The sequence below is a fragment of the Myotis daubentonii genome, chromosome 4 (genome assembly GCF_963259705.1).
Source record: "Myotis daubentonii chromosome 4, mMyoDau2.1, whole genome shotgun sequence".
In the NCBI taxonomy this organism is placed as follows: Eukaryota; Metazoa; Chordata; class Mammalia; order Chiroptera; family Vespertilionidae; genus Myotis; species Myotis daubentonii.
In genome coordinates, this window is record NC_081843.1 from 106,844,367 (window position 1) to 106,856,896 (window position 12,530).

Below are 12,530 nucleotides of genomic sequence, written 5' to 3' on the forward strand. Positions count from 1 at the left end.
TGGGGGGAGTTTCGAAAATGTCGAGAGCCTCCCCTCCCCTTGCCTTTTGTTTTGTTTTGTTTTTTAGTCATAAGGACCTCTGAGACCTCGGTTGGGGGGTGGGGAAGTTAGAGAGAGAACACAAGGGCAAAAGATAAAGTCTAGCTACAGCTATTTGAAACGAGGAAATGATTCAGGGAGCTTCATAGTGTTTTTATTTGTGTTTGTGCTTCATTTCCCTCTGCTTCCACTTGCCACCACACCTACTTCCAATGACAGTAACTCGTAATGGCTTTCTTGTCATCCATATCAGGAGTGGTGTCAAAGAAACGGTTCTTCACTCATTATGTCTTTCTTAGAAATTGCCCTCTTTAAGGAAGTGCCTTCAGTTTCTCTTCTCGCCCTTCATTTGCTCCCACGTCGCCTGCTGTCATCCGAGTGCATGGGACCAGTTTCCTGCTCCCTGACTGGGTGCAGTTTGAGCAGCTTGCTGCCCCAAGCAGGGCAAGCTAGGGCAGGATAGGGCTGCCTGCTCACTGTCATCCCAGCAACTCAAACTTTGTCACTCTGAATAGCATATCTCTCCCCTCGGAGCAAAGATTGTTTATTTGAGGAACTGTGAAAACAAACCAGCATTCTCACTTTAGGCATTAAAACAATCTTAGAATTTAAGAACGTAGTAGGAACTCTGAAAATCATCTGGCCCAAACCTCTCATTTGAAAGATGAAGAGAATGAGGGCTAGAAAAACTGAGGTTAACAAGGGTAAGCTCAAAGCCAAGTTTCCTGACTCAGAGATCATATGTGCAGCTCCTTCACAAAATTGTTTTTAAAAATACATATTTTTACTGATTTCAGAGACAAAGGGAGAGGGAAAGAGAGATTGAAACATCAATGATGAGAGAATCATTGATTGGCTGCCTCTTGCACATTCCCTACTGGGAAGCAAGCCCACAACTTGGGCACGTGGCCCCACCAAGAATTGAACTGTGACATCCTGGTTCATAGGTCGATGCTTAACTACTGAGCCACACCAGCCGGGCCTTAGGGAAATAATGATCCCGGTCAAATACATTCATTTCAGAAAATAGTTATTAAGGGTCTACTTTAGGCAAAGCATTGTGTCAGATGCTAGAAGCCATAGAAACATGAACCAGAGCAGTATCTGTCCCCAAAGCTTCCTGCTTGGGCATGGGTAGGAGATATCACCAATATGGGAGGTAACTCTAATGTAAGCAAGAGTAACAACATTTGTTCCATAAGAGTTATGCGGTTGTGAGGATGGAGGTCTGACATCCAGTAAGGGATGGAAGACTCAACCTGGCTTGGTGCTTTTCAGCACAGAGGTCAGAGCCACACTGCACCTCCACTGTAGAGACAGAGCATAAGACAGACTGGAGGAGGGCTCACTCCTTGAATGAGGAGGGAACAGATGGGGAACCTGAAATGTTCTCCAAGGATATGGGGCCTGGGCCTGGCCGGTGTGGCTCCGTTGGTTGGGTATCATCCCTCGCACCGACAGGTTGCTAGTTCTATTTTCAGTCAGGGCACGCGTCCAGGTTTGGGGCTTGATCCCAGGGAGGAGGCATGCAGGAGGCAGCCCATATTAGATGTTCCTCTAATATCAATGTTTCTCTCTTCTCTATCTCTCAAAAATCCATAAAACTATTCTTTTTTTAAAAAAATAATATGGGGTTTACAAAGCATAGCCAGTTAATGAGTGAGGCAGGAAGAACGGGACATGCATCAGTGTAAGGCGAGGACTGCAAAGCATAGCAGTCAGTTTAAGAACCAGGGAGACCAAGAGAGGCCCTGAGCAGAAACTCGGGGTACAAACTGAGGGTGAGGCAGGGAGATTCAGGGGGCTCATTACCCTGAACTATTCTCTTGGTGCTGAGCATCCAGATGATACATAAGGAAATTAAATTGGTATAGCAGATACAAAATTCCAAAGTGAGTGCTCAGATCAGATGCAGATTTTTCCAAGGAAACACTCAAGCACGGGTTTCACAATTCTAAAAATACTCAACCCGTAATAGGGGTGTGATGGCCACATTCATGTGTCAACTTAACTAAGCTACAGTCTTTATTCAAGCAAAAGGTAACCTGTTGCAGAGAAGGTATTTTATAATTAAAACCCACAGTCGGTTGACTTTTAGGGAGATGTCTACATAAGCTGTCAGGCCTGATGCAATCAGGTGGAAGCTTTAAGAGCAGGGCCCAGGCTTCTCTGAAGAAAAAGAAATCCCACCTGTAGTGCAGCTTCCAGCCCGCCCTTCCCGCTGGTCTGACCTGTGGGTTCTCCTCCACAATCACATAAGCCAAGTCCTTGCAATCAATCCCTTCATATATACTAGTATAGCTCTCTCTCCTAGGGGGTCAGTTTTTCTGGTTGAACCCTGATTGATACAAGGGTGTTGGTGAGTTGAAAGAGGAGTGCCTAAGAGAAAATTTAGAGAGGAGAATGTCTTTGGAGAGAAGTGACTTCCTGGTCTCAGTCTAGGCAGGGCTTCAGTGGGACCACTGAGAGTTTGACACTTATTTCCTGAAGTTGGGGCCAGCCTGGACCCATAACCTCTGCTGAGGGTGAGAGTTGGTGATTAGCTCCTTTGGCACAGGAACCACTAAGACCAGGACAGAGACGTCCAGTCGGCTTAAGAAACCTCCAAACCTGTAGAGAATTCTTATAAGAGTTTATTTGAGCCAAAGTGATCACATATGCTGGGGAGCCAGCTCTCAAATGCTCCAGGGAATAATAGTTTTACAGCTCCTTTTATGCATTTAAAATTAAGGAAGGAACATAAGGAGGGTTACCTGGAGGTGGGAGGAAGCAAGGCAGGGACTGGGTTATAGTTCAACAGGATTATGTGCTCTCTTGAGGGTGGTTACAGCTTATTACAAAGGTATGGTAACCTAGATTCACAGAAACAATGAACAGGGCTTGCTTAAAGCATAGAGAAACCTTTTACTAAAAACTTACAGGCCTCACCAACACAACAGTGTGGTGATTACTAGAGAGGAATGGAGTGGAGGAAGGTAGAAGAGTATAAAGGGGTGATAAATGGTGATGGAAGGAGACTTCACTTGGGTGGTGAACACATAGTACAATATACAGATGATGTCTTAGAGAACTCTACCCCTGCAACCAATATAATTTTACTAACCAATGTCACTCCAATACATTCAATAAAAATTACCCCCTCCCAAAGAAAAGTTACAGGCCTGTGTGTTACTTTCCATAGAGCCCCCCCCCCCTTTTTTTCCCATCCACAGTATGAATTAAGCATATGTTGACCTTTGCTTCCTAGTGAAACTGACTAAAATGATCATACATGGATTTTCTAAAAAGCCATAAATCCATAAAGATAGGAAGCCTAGAACAGGAGACAACAGGTACAGACTTTTGTTAGGAAGGAAATGGAGTGATAAGAACCTCTTAGTGCCACCAATTATCTGAAGGGAAGGTATTCTTGATCAGCGGCATCAACCTATGAACTAGGAGGTCACAGTTCAATTCCCAGCCAGGGCATATTCGGGCTAGAGGGCAGGCAGGAGGCAGCTGATCAGCTGATCTATGATTCTCTCTCATCATTGATGTTTCTATCTCTTTCCCTCTCCCTTCCTCTCTGAATCAATACAAATGTATTTTTAAACAATAAATTACTGGGTGTTTTCTCTTTCCTGCTTGGATCCAGACTGATATTGGAGGGGGGAAAACAGCAAAATAGACATGTTAAACTTTTACAATTTTACTCTGAAAGTATGTACGGAACAATTTGTATAAATCTGTTAGGAGTCTGAGGGGCCATAAATAGAAAAGTCCTCGCCCTAACCGGTTTGGCACAGTGGATAGAGTGTTGGCCTGTGGACTGAAGGGTCCCAGATTCTATTTGGGTCAAGGGCATGTACCTTGGTTGCGGGCACATCCCCAGTAGGAGGTGTGCAGGAGGCAGCTGATTGATGTTTCTCTCTCATCGATGTTTCTAACTCTCTATCCTTCTCCAGTCCTCTCTGTAAAATATCAATAAAATATATTTTTAAAAAAAGAAAAGTCCTCTTCTCTTGTCAAGTTCTGAAGCAATGTGGGTTGGGGTTTAAGTATTGCCTTTGAAAGCCAAGGTAAAGGACATGGTGTAGGTGTGTGGAATCTGTGGGCTTCCTAACCCTGTGCTCCAGAATCACAGGCTTGGCCTCCCAGGCACAGGCTGTGGGTGGCCAGGGCGGGCCTCTTTCAGCTGCTACATCAAACTACACCGTGGTAGAGAGCCACTGAGAGCACCCCTCCTGCAGGCCGCTGCTCCCAGCACGGGGGAGAGGACAGAGCTGCTGTCTTCTCCCAAAGCCTCTCTCCAGGTAAGTCACTTCTTCCTCCCAGTGGAGGTGGAATGAGTAAGCCAGGGAGGCCAGTAATATTACACAGTCATGCCCTCCACATGCCTCCCACCAACCTCAACAAGGTCTATGCCATTTTAACGTTATTTTTCTAAGTTTTACAAGGACAAATTTACAAAAGACTCAGATGAAGAGGGTGAAGGGGGTCAAATACAAGGTGATAAAAGGAGATTAGACTTTGGGTAGTGAACTCCCAGTTGAGTACACAAACATATTATAAAGTTGTACACCTGAAATTATATGATGTTATTAACCAACTAGAGGCCCGGTGCACGACATTTGTGTACTAGGGGTTGAGGGGTGTCCCTCAGCTTGGCCTGCACCCTCTCATAGTCTGGGACCCCTCGGGGGATGTCCGCCTGCTGGCCAGCGGGCAAAAATCCCCCAAGGGATCCTTAGTGCTGCCGCAGAGGCAGGAGAGGCTCCTGCCACCGCTGCTGCGCTCACCAGCTGTGAGCCTGGCTTCTGGCTGAGCAGCACTCCCCCTGTGGGAGCACACTGACTACCAGGGGGGCAGCTACTGCATTGAGCATCTTCCCCCTGGTGGTCAGTGTGTGTCATAGTGATTGGTTGGAGGGACACTTAGCATATTAGCCTTTTATATATATGGACTAGAGGCCTGGTGCACAGATTTGTGCACTGGTGGGGTCCCTCGGCCTGGCCTGTGCCCTCTCTCAATCCGGGACCCCTCAGGGATGTGGGAGGCTCAGTGCACAGACTTGAAACTGATCTCCGCAGGCCAGGCCAAGGGACCTCCCTCCAGTGCACAAATCCATGCACTGGGCTAATTTTGGCGCGATCCCCACAGGCCAGGCTGAGGGACCCCACTGGTGCACAAATCCGTGCACTGAGCCTCTAGTATGCATATAAAATCTTTGGTTACTCTCTTCCCGTTGTCCCCCCTCCCCTCTTCCCTCTGAGAATCATTCGTCCGTTCCATGTTTCCATACCTGTGCATTGAGTATCTGCCCCCTGGTGGTCAGTGCACATCATAGCTACCAGTTGAATGGTCAAACAGTTGGACATTTAGCATATTAGCCTTTTATATATATATACTTCAAGCCCGGTGCACAAAAATTTGTGCACTCGGGGTGGAGAGGGGGTCCCTCAGCCCAGCCTGTGCCCTCTCGCATTCTGGGACCCCTTGGGAGATAACGACCTGCTGGCTTAGGCCTGCTCCTGGGTGGCAGAGGGCAGGCCCAATCCCTAGGTGCAGCCCCTGGTCGGGCTCAGAGCAGGGCCGATTGGGGAGTTGGGGCGCCACCCCTGTCATGCACAGAGCAGGGCGGATTGGGAGGTTGTGATGCCACCCTCAGTCATGCTCAGGGTAGGGCCGATTGGGGGGTTGGGGCATCGCCCCCTGTCACACTCAAGGCAGGGTCGATGGGGAGGTTATGGCACCACCCCCTGTCACGCACAGAGCAGGGCCCATCAGGGGGGTTGAGGCTCCTTACCCTGTTACGCAAAGAGCAAGGCCAATCAGGGGGTTGGGGCGCTGCCCCCTGTCACACACAGAGCAGGGCCCATCAGGGGGGTTGGGGCTCCGTACCCTGTCACTCACAGAGTAGGGCCGATCAGGAGGTTGGGGAGCTCCCCCCTGTCACACACAGAGCAGGGCCGATCAGGGGGTTGGGGCGCTGACCTCTATCACCCACAGAGCAGGGCCGAAAAGGGGGTTGGGGCCGCCACTGTCATACTCAGGGCAGGGCCGATGGGGAGGTTATGGCTCTACCCATCACACACAGGGCAGGGCCCGTGGGGGGGGGGCGGTGGTTGGGGTGCTGCACCCTGTCACACACAGAGCAGGGCCAATCAGGGGTTTGGGGCGCCACACCCTGTCACACACAGAGCCGCAGGGCAATCAGGGGGTTGGGGAGCTCCCTCCTATCAGGCACAGAGCAGGGTTGATCAGGCGGTTGGGGCGCCTTCCCCTGTCACGAACAGAACAGGGCGGATAGGGAGGTTGTGTCCCCGCCCCCTGTCACACACAGAGCCGCAGGGCGATCAGGGGGTTTGGGCGCTGACCCCTGTCACGCCTCTTGGCTCCGTTGATCCCAGTGCTGGGAGGCCTCACGGCTCTGCTGATCCTGGTGCTGGGAGGCATATTCCCCTTTTACTATATAGGATAGAGGCCTGGTGCATGGGTGGGGGCCGGCTGGTTTGCCCTGAAGGGTGTCCTGGATCAGGGTAGGGGCCCCCATTGGGGTGCCTGGCCAGCCTGGGTGAGGGGATGATGGCTGTTTGCAGCTGGTCACACACCCTTCAGGGTGGGGGTCCCCACTGGGGTGCCTGGCCAGTCTGGGTGAGGGGCTGAGGGCTGTTTTCAGGCTGGCGGGTGACTGAAGCTCCCAACTGCTCCTTTTTTTCTTTTTTCTTTTTTATTCTGGGCTAGCTTTAGCTCTGGCTCCAGCTCTGAGGCCTCTTCTGCTGAAAGCAGGTATCTGGTTTGTTTGGGTTCTACAATCGAAACACTGTATCAACTCCAGCTCTGAGATCCTGGCTGGCTGAAAGCAGGTTTCTGGGGTTTTGTTTAGCTTCTATATTTGTAACAATGTTTCAAACTGCAAGCTCAGAGGCCGGCATGGAGGCGGGGAACGTTGGTTTCCTCCGTCACTGAAGCAAGCAAGCCTCATGTTCGCTTCAAGCTGCCTGGCTGCCAGCCACCATGTTGGCTGGCAGTTAATTTGTATATCACCCTGATTAGCCAATGGGAAGGGTAGCAGACGTATGGCTAATTACCATGTTTCTCTTTTATTAGATAGGATATATAGATATAGATATATATAGATATTGATTTCAGAGAGGAAGGAAGAGGGAGAGAGATATAGAAACATTAATAATGAGAGAGAATCACTGATTGGTTGCCTCCTGCACACCCCTCATTGGGGACTGAGCTCACAACCCAGGCATGTGCCCTGACCAGGAATTAAACAGTGACCTCCTGGTTCATAGGTCAACACTCAAACACTGAGCCATGCTGGCCAGGCAACAATCACCTAGACCTTTGATTGGCATCTGATTTGGGTTGGAGTGGGAGGCAGTCTTGTAGGACTGGGTTCTTAGCCTGTGGGATCTGATGATATCTCCTGGTACATAATGTCAGAATTAAGTCGTAGGATGTCAGCTAGCATCAAAGAATTGCTTCATTTGTGGAACACCCACATCTGGTGTCAGAGGTAAATCAGTGTTGCAGGAGAGCACTGGGAGCAGAGGAGAAACGCAGGAGTGTGTTTCTCCTTCGACCACTACCCTAGAAAGTAAGCTCTATGGGGACAAGGAGTTTGCCTGTCTTGTCTACTAACTTTGTAGGGTGGGAATCTTAAGCAAGGAAGAAGCTTTCTGAGAAAAATGCCAAAGCCAAGGAAATCATTTTTTGAAAGATGAAGAGCATAGTAATAGTAAACGACATCAACTGACTTCTTGGATCCAATTGTCCTTGAAATAAAATCAACTGGCCGAAACCGGTTTGGCTCAGTGGATAGAGCATCGGCCTGCGGACTGAAAGGTCCCAGGTTCGATTCCGGTCAAGGGCATGCACCCGGGTTGTGGGCACACCCCCAGTGGGAGATGTGCAGGAGGCAGCTGATCGATGTTTCTCTCTCATCGATGTTTCTAACTCTCTATCTCTCTCCCTTCTTCTCTGTAAAAAATCAATAAAATATTAAAAAAAAAATAAAATCAACTGCCTAGCCCTAGCTGGTTTAACTTCTTTCCCAATTCCATGTTCGCCAACCACTGTTCTGAGGATGACTTGGCTCCTATGTGGGTTGACCTGGAAGGTGAGTGATGTCAATTTTGAGGGGTGGGGTTCCTTTTGTATTATAAGTAGTAAGCTGGCATTCTGATTTTATGCATTGTAACTTGTTAATGTAGTGCACCCTTCAGAGATTAACTTGTTCTTTTTTTTTTTAACCTTACTCGAGGATATGTTTTTATTTATTTGCTTTTATTTTTAAACATATTTTTATTGATTTCAGAGAGGAAGGGAAAGGGAGGTAGAAACATTAATGATAAGAGAATCACTGATCGGCTACTTCCTGCACCCCCCCCACTGGGGATCAAGTCTGCAACCCCAGCATGTGCCCCGACCAGAATCGAACCTGCAGCCTTTCGGTGCATGAGACGAGGCTCCAACCAACTGAGCCATCTGGCCAGGGCTACATGAACTTGTTCTTAGCAAGCTGATAAAAGAAGTCTGCTGAGACCACAAGCCAAGCACCAGACCTGTGCTATGGTAATAAGTGCTATCCTCTGAGGCCTCTCAGGAGAAGTTACCTACCTTCCTTATCCACCCTGTCTTTGAGCACAACTGTTTTTTTTGTGTATGGAACAGTGGAAGGAACATGGTTCTGACATCAGAAGACCTGGGTTTGAATCCCAGCTTTGCTACTTTGCAAATGAGTCACTTGGAATAAGTTACCTTACCTCTGCATGCCTCAGTGTCCTCATTTGTAAATTGAGTTTTATCCAGGGGGGTTGACTGAGGGGATAATGTAAAACAAGACACTTATTAGAATCGCTGGAAAAGAGCAGAGCCTCAGCAAACACTCACTACAAGTGTGACAAGTGAGTAATGGATTGCACTCAGGATCACAGTGTGGGAAGGACGTTCCGTTGAACTCATTCCTTTCCCTCTCAATGGAATGGAGAAAACATGGTGCCCTGCTCCATTAGCATTCCTTCTGCCTGAAAACCCCAGCCCAAGGGAGATTTCACTGTGACTTACCACAACTTCGCCTTCACTCTCGATGAAAGACAGTCCCCACGTTGTACATGTGATGGTTCCCTTTCTCTGCAATGACTCCCCCTCCCCCTCCTCACCTCCTGCTCCTCTGCTCCACAACCCAGAGAAGTCTTGTTAGTCCTTCAGAACTCAGCTCAGACAGTGGGCCTTGTGTTTCCTGTTCTTCAAACAGGCAAGCCTGGCCCCTGGGGCCCCTCGCCTGGCATCACTCTGCCCAGTTTCATAGATTGGCTCCTTCGCATCCTTCAAGTGTCATTAAGCCAGAGAGATCTTTCCTAACCACCCCGTGCACTTATCCACCCCACAGTCATTTTCTCTCTCATTCTTCATTGCATTATCACTGTCTGAAGATACCACAACTGGCTACTTTTCTCACATAGTGTCTAGTTCTCTTCCACCAAGCTTCCCTGGATCAGAAATCGTGCCTGTCTTGTGTACCACACAGATCTCCTGAGCCCAGAACAGTGCCTGGCACACATTAGTGCTCAATCCAGATTTCAGAATGTGCTACATGAATGAAGATCACATGCTCTGGAAAGCCTTGACCACTAGGCTGGGTTAGATACCCCTCCTGTGAGCTTCCTTTGTCCTTTGGGCATGTTTCTTTGTGTAGCACTTGAACTATAGCTAATTTTGCTATTTAAAAAGTGCCTTTTGCCCTAGCTGGTTTGGCTCCCTGGATAGAGGGTTGGCCTACAGACTGAAGGGTCTCCGGTTTGAATTCAGTCAAGAGCATGTACCTTGGTTGCAGGCTCCTAGCCCTGGTCGGGGCATGCAGGAGGCCACCAATTGATGTGTCTCTCTCACCTTGGTGTTTCTCTCTCTCTCCTTCTCCCTTCCACTCTCTCCAAAAAAATAACGGGAAAAATATCGTTGGGTGAGGATTTAAAAAAATAAATAAATAGATAAAATAAAAACTACCTTTCATGCATCCTCCCTCAGTAGTAACCCTTTCAGGGGTGAGAGATGGGCAAGAGGAGGGGTGAGAGGGAAAACCCTAGAGGGAAGCAGTGTTGGAAACCACTGGATTGTTGGGGAGGGAGTGCTAAATTAGAAGGGTTTTCAATCAAGTTCCCATTCAGAACTTTCCAGGGAGGTGAGTTCTGGAGAGAGGAAGATACCTCCCTGGGGCCCACCAGACCACTTTGGAGTGGAGCACATGTCAATGTGCAGGCAGGCCCCTCAGCCCCCGGGTCGTGTGGAAGGATTACAGAAGCTCCGTGTCATGCAGAGGAAAGAAGAGAGCTGAAACTCTGGTTGGCAGGGTTTGTGGGCTTTTGCTGCAAACAGGGCTGAGTGAGCCTACAGCTGAGGGCGGACTCCTGGGCAGGGCATCAGATGAAAGCTGTGAAGCCTTAGGATTTGGCAGCACTGGGACAGCCAAGACCGAGCCTGGTCAGCAAAGGGAGGCTAGTACCAGAACCCACAAGTAGGGCTGAGCCCCCTCCTCTGATGTAACAAAAACCCAGTAAAAGTTCATAAAACCCAATGCCACCTTGCCAAGTGGAAGGTTTCAGGAGAAATAGCCCTGACAGGGAATTCAACCTGAGTTGATCGAATATTGGGGCAAAATAAAGCTGTTTACACCCGAACAGATGACCGTACCTTTACTGACAAATTTGAAGCGTCCTCCCAACCCTCCCTCTCCTACTCTTTAGTGAGTTAGAGGCTGGAAACCCGGCCCTTTGCCATATTTCCTTTTCTCTCCTCCACTCTTTAGACTCTGAACTCTTTAAAGGACAGAGTCTGTCTTCCAGTTGTCCGGCACAAATGGAAGCTGCTTATGTCGTTTTACGTTTTCTAGCAGCCACATTCCAAAACTAAAAAGGAACTAAAAATAAGCAGGTGAAATTAATTTTGAGAATATAGTTTATTGAACCCACTATAACAAAAATATTATCATTCCATGTAATCAACATAAAAATTATTAACAGGATACTTCCTTCCTGCCCGCCCCCACCCCCCAGTCTTTAAAATCTGGTGTGTATTTTACAGTCTTAGCACACCTCACTTTCAAATGCCAAAAAGCACCTGTAGCTAGGGTTTGCCTCACTCTGGCTAGCACAATCCCCGCCACAGAGGAGGTAAAAAGTAAATATTGATTCAATGGCTGCATTTCTAATACTAAATGTTATCATTACATGTTCCTACCTCCTGAGAAGCATTTGTTCCTTTCAAAATAGGGCAGATTAGCGCTGTCCCTCTCAGGAGCTCACCGCCACCTTTCCCATCCCCTCTCCACCCCACCCCCGGGTGTGTTACCTCTGCTTTCCCTTCTCCTGAGCGCCAAGGGCCCTTCTGTTGCTTCTGTAACTTGTTTCCTGAGCCTATTCGGCCCAGCTGGCTCACTTCTACTACCTTTGTGACTTTCTGAATAAGCTTTCTTTTATCATTTGAAAACACGCACACACAGTAGGGCAGAACAATAAATCATGCTTTGCCTTGGATGCATAGCATCTACAGGGCTTGATCAATACGACTTGGCATTACATTTAGAAACAGTACAATAAAACATACACCTTACCATGCCTTAAAAATGCACATTCCAGTGCAACGTTGACTTCACTATGCTTGTGTCAAATTGCAGCTAAAAACCAAACAAATGTGTAGCCCCTCCCAAAATAAATATATTTGTACTTTGTCCTCAATTGCATGGCCATATCTAATATTTGTGGAGCCTGGTATAATCTCTTATGATATTTCACAGAATCTCAGAGGCTTGCTTTTAAAATTCAATTGATATGTTCTGTATTTAATCACAAACCAATTTTGTTATTCATTGTTCAGTGTTATCCAATGACCAATAACCATGTTCACTTTGCTTAATTGAAGATTAATTTGATCAAAAGGACAGTCTGTGCCTCGAGGGAATTTCCTGTTGTATGAGATGATCACCCTCATGACTATCTGGCTAATCATTTCCCATGTGTACTCCTGACGTTGGAACTATTTGCTGTCCTTTTCTAAGGACAAAGCTGTATCCTCCTTGTGTTTGTCTTTAACTGCCTTTCAATGCACTCTAACATGCCAAGAATGTTTAATTCCTCTCTCAAAATTGCAGCTGATCACAATCAGGCTGTGTTTCTCCCTTTATCACCTAGTTACTACAGGAAGGTGTGCAATGGCATTGATTCTGGAACAAATAGGCAATATTGTGGAGAGAAGACCATTATTGAATGGTCCTCTCCCCCAAATAACTTAATGTTACTACTTCATAGTGGTTCCATTGTCCATGTTGTTAACCTAAAAAACCATTGAAACCTGTAAAGAATTTTTGTGAGTTTATTTGAGCCAAACTGTCGACATATGAAGGGAAGCAGAACCTCAATGAACTGAGATAATGCTCCGGAGAATGGCGGGTTACATCTGTATTATACATTTGCAATCAAAGGAAAGGGACATAGGTGGGTTACATG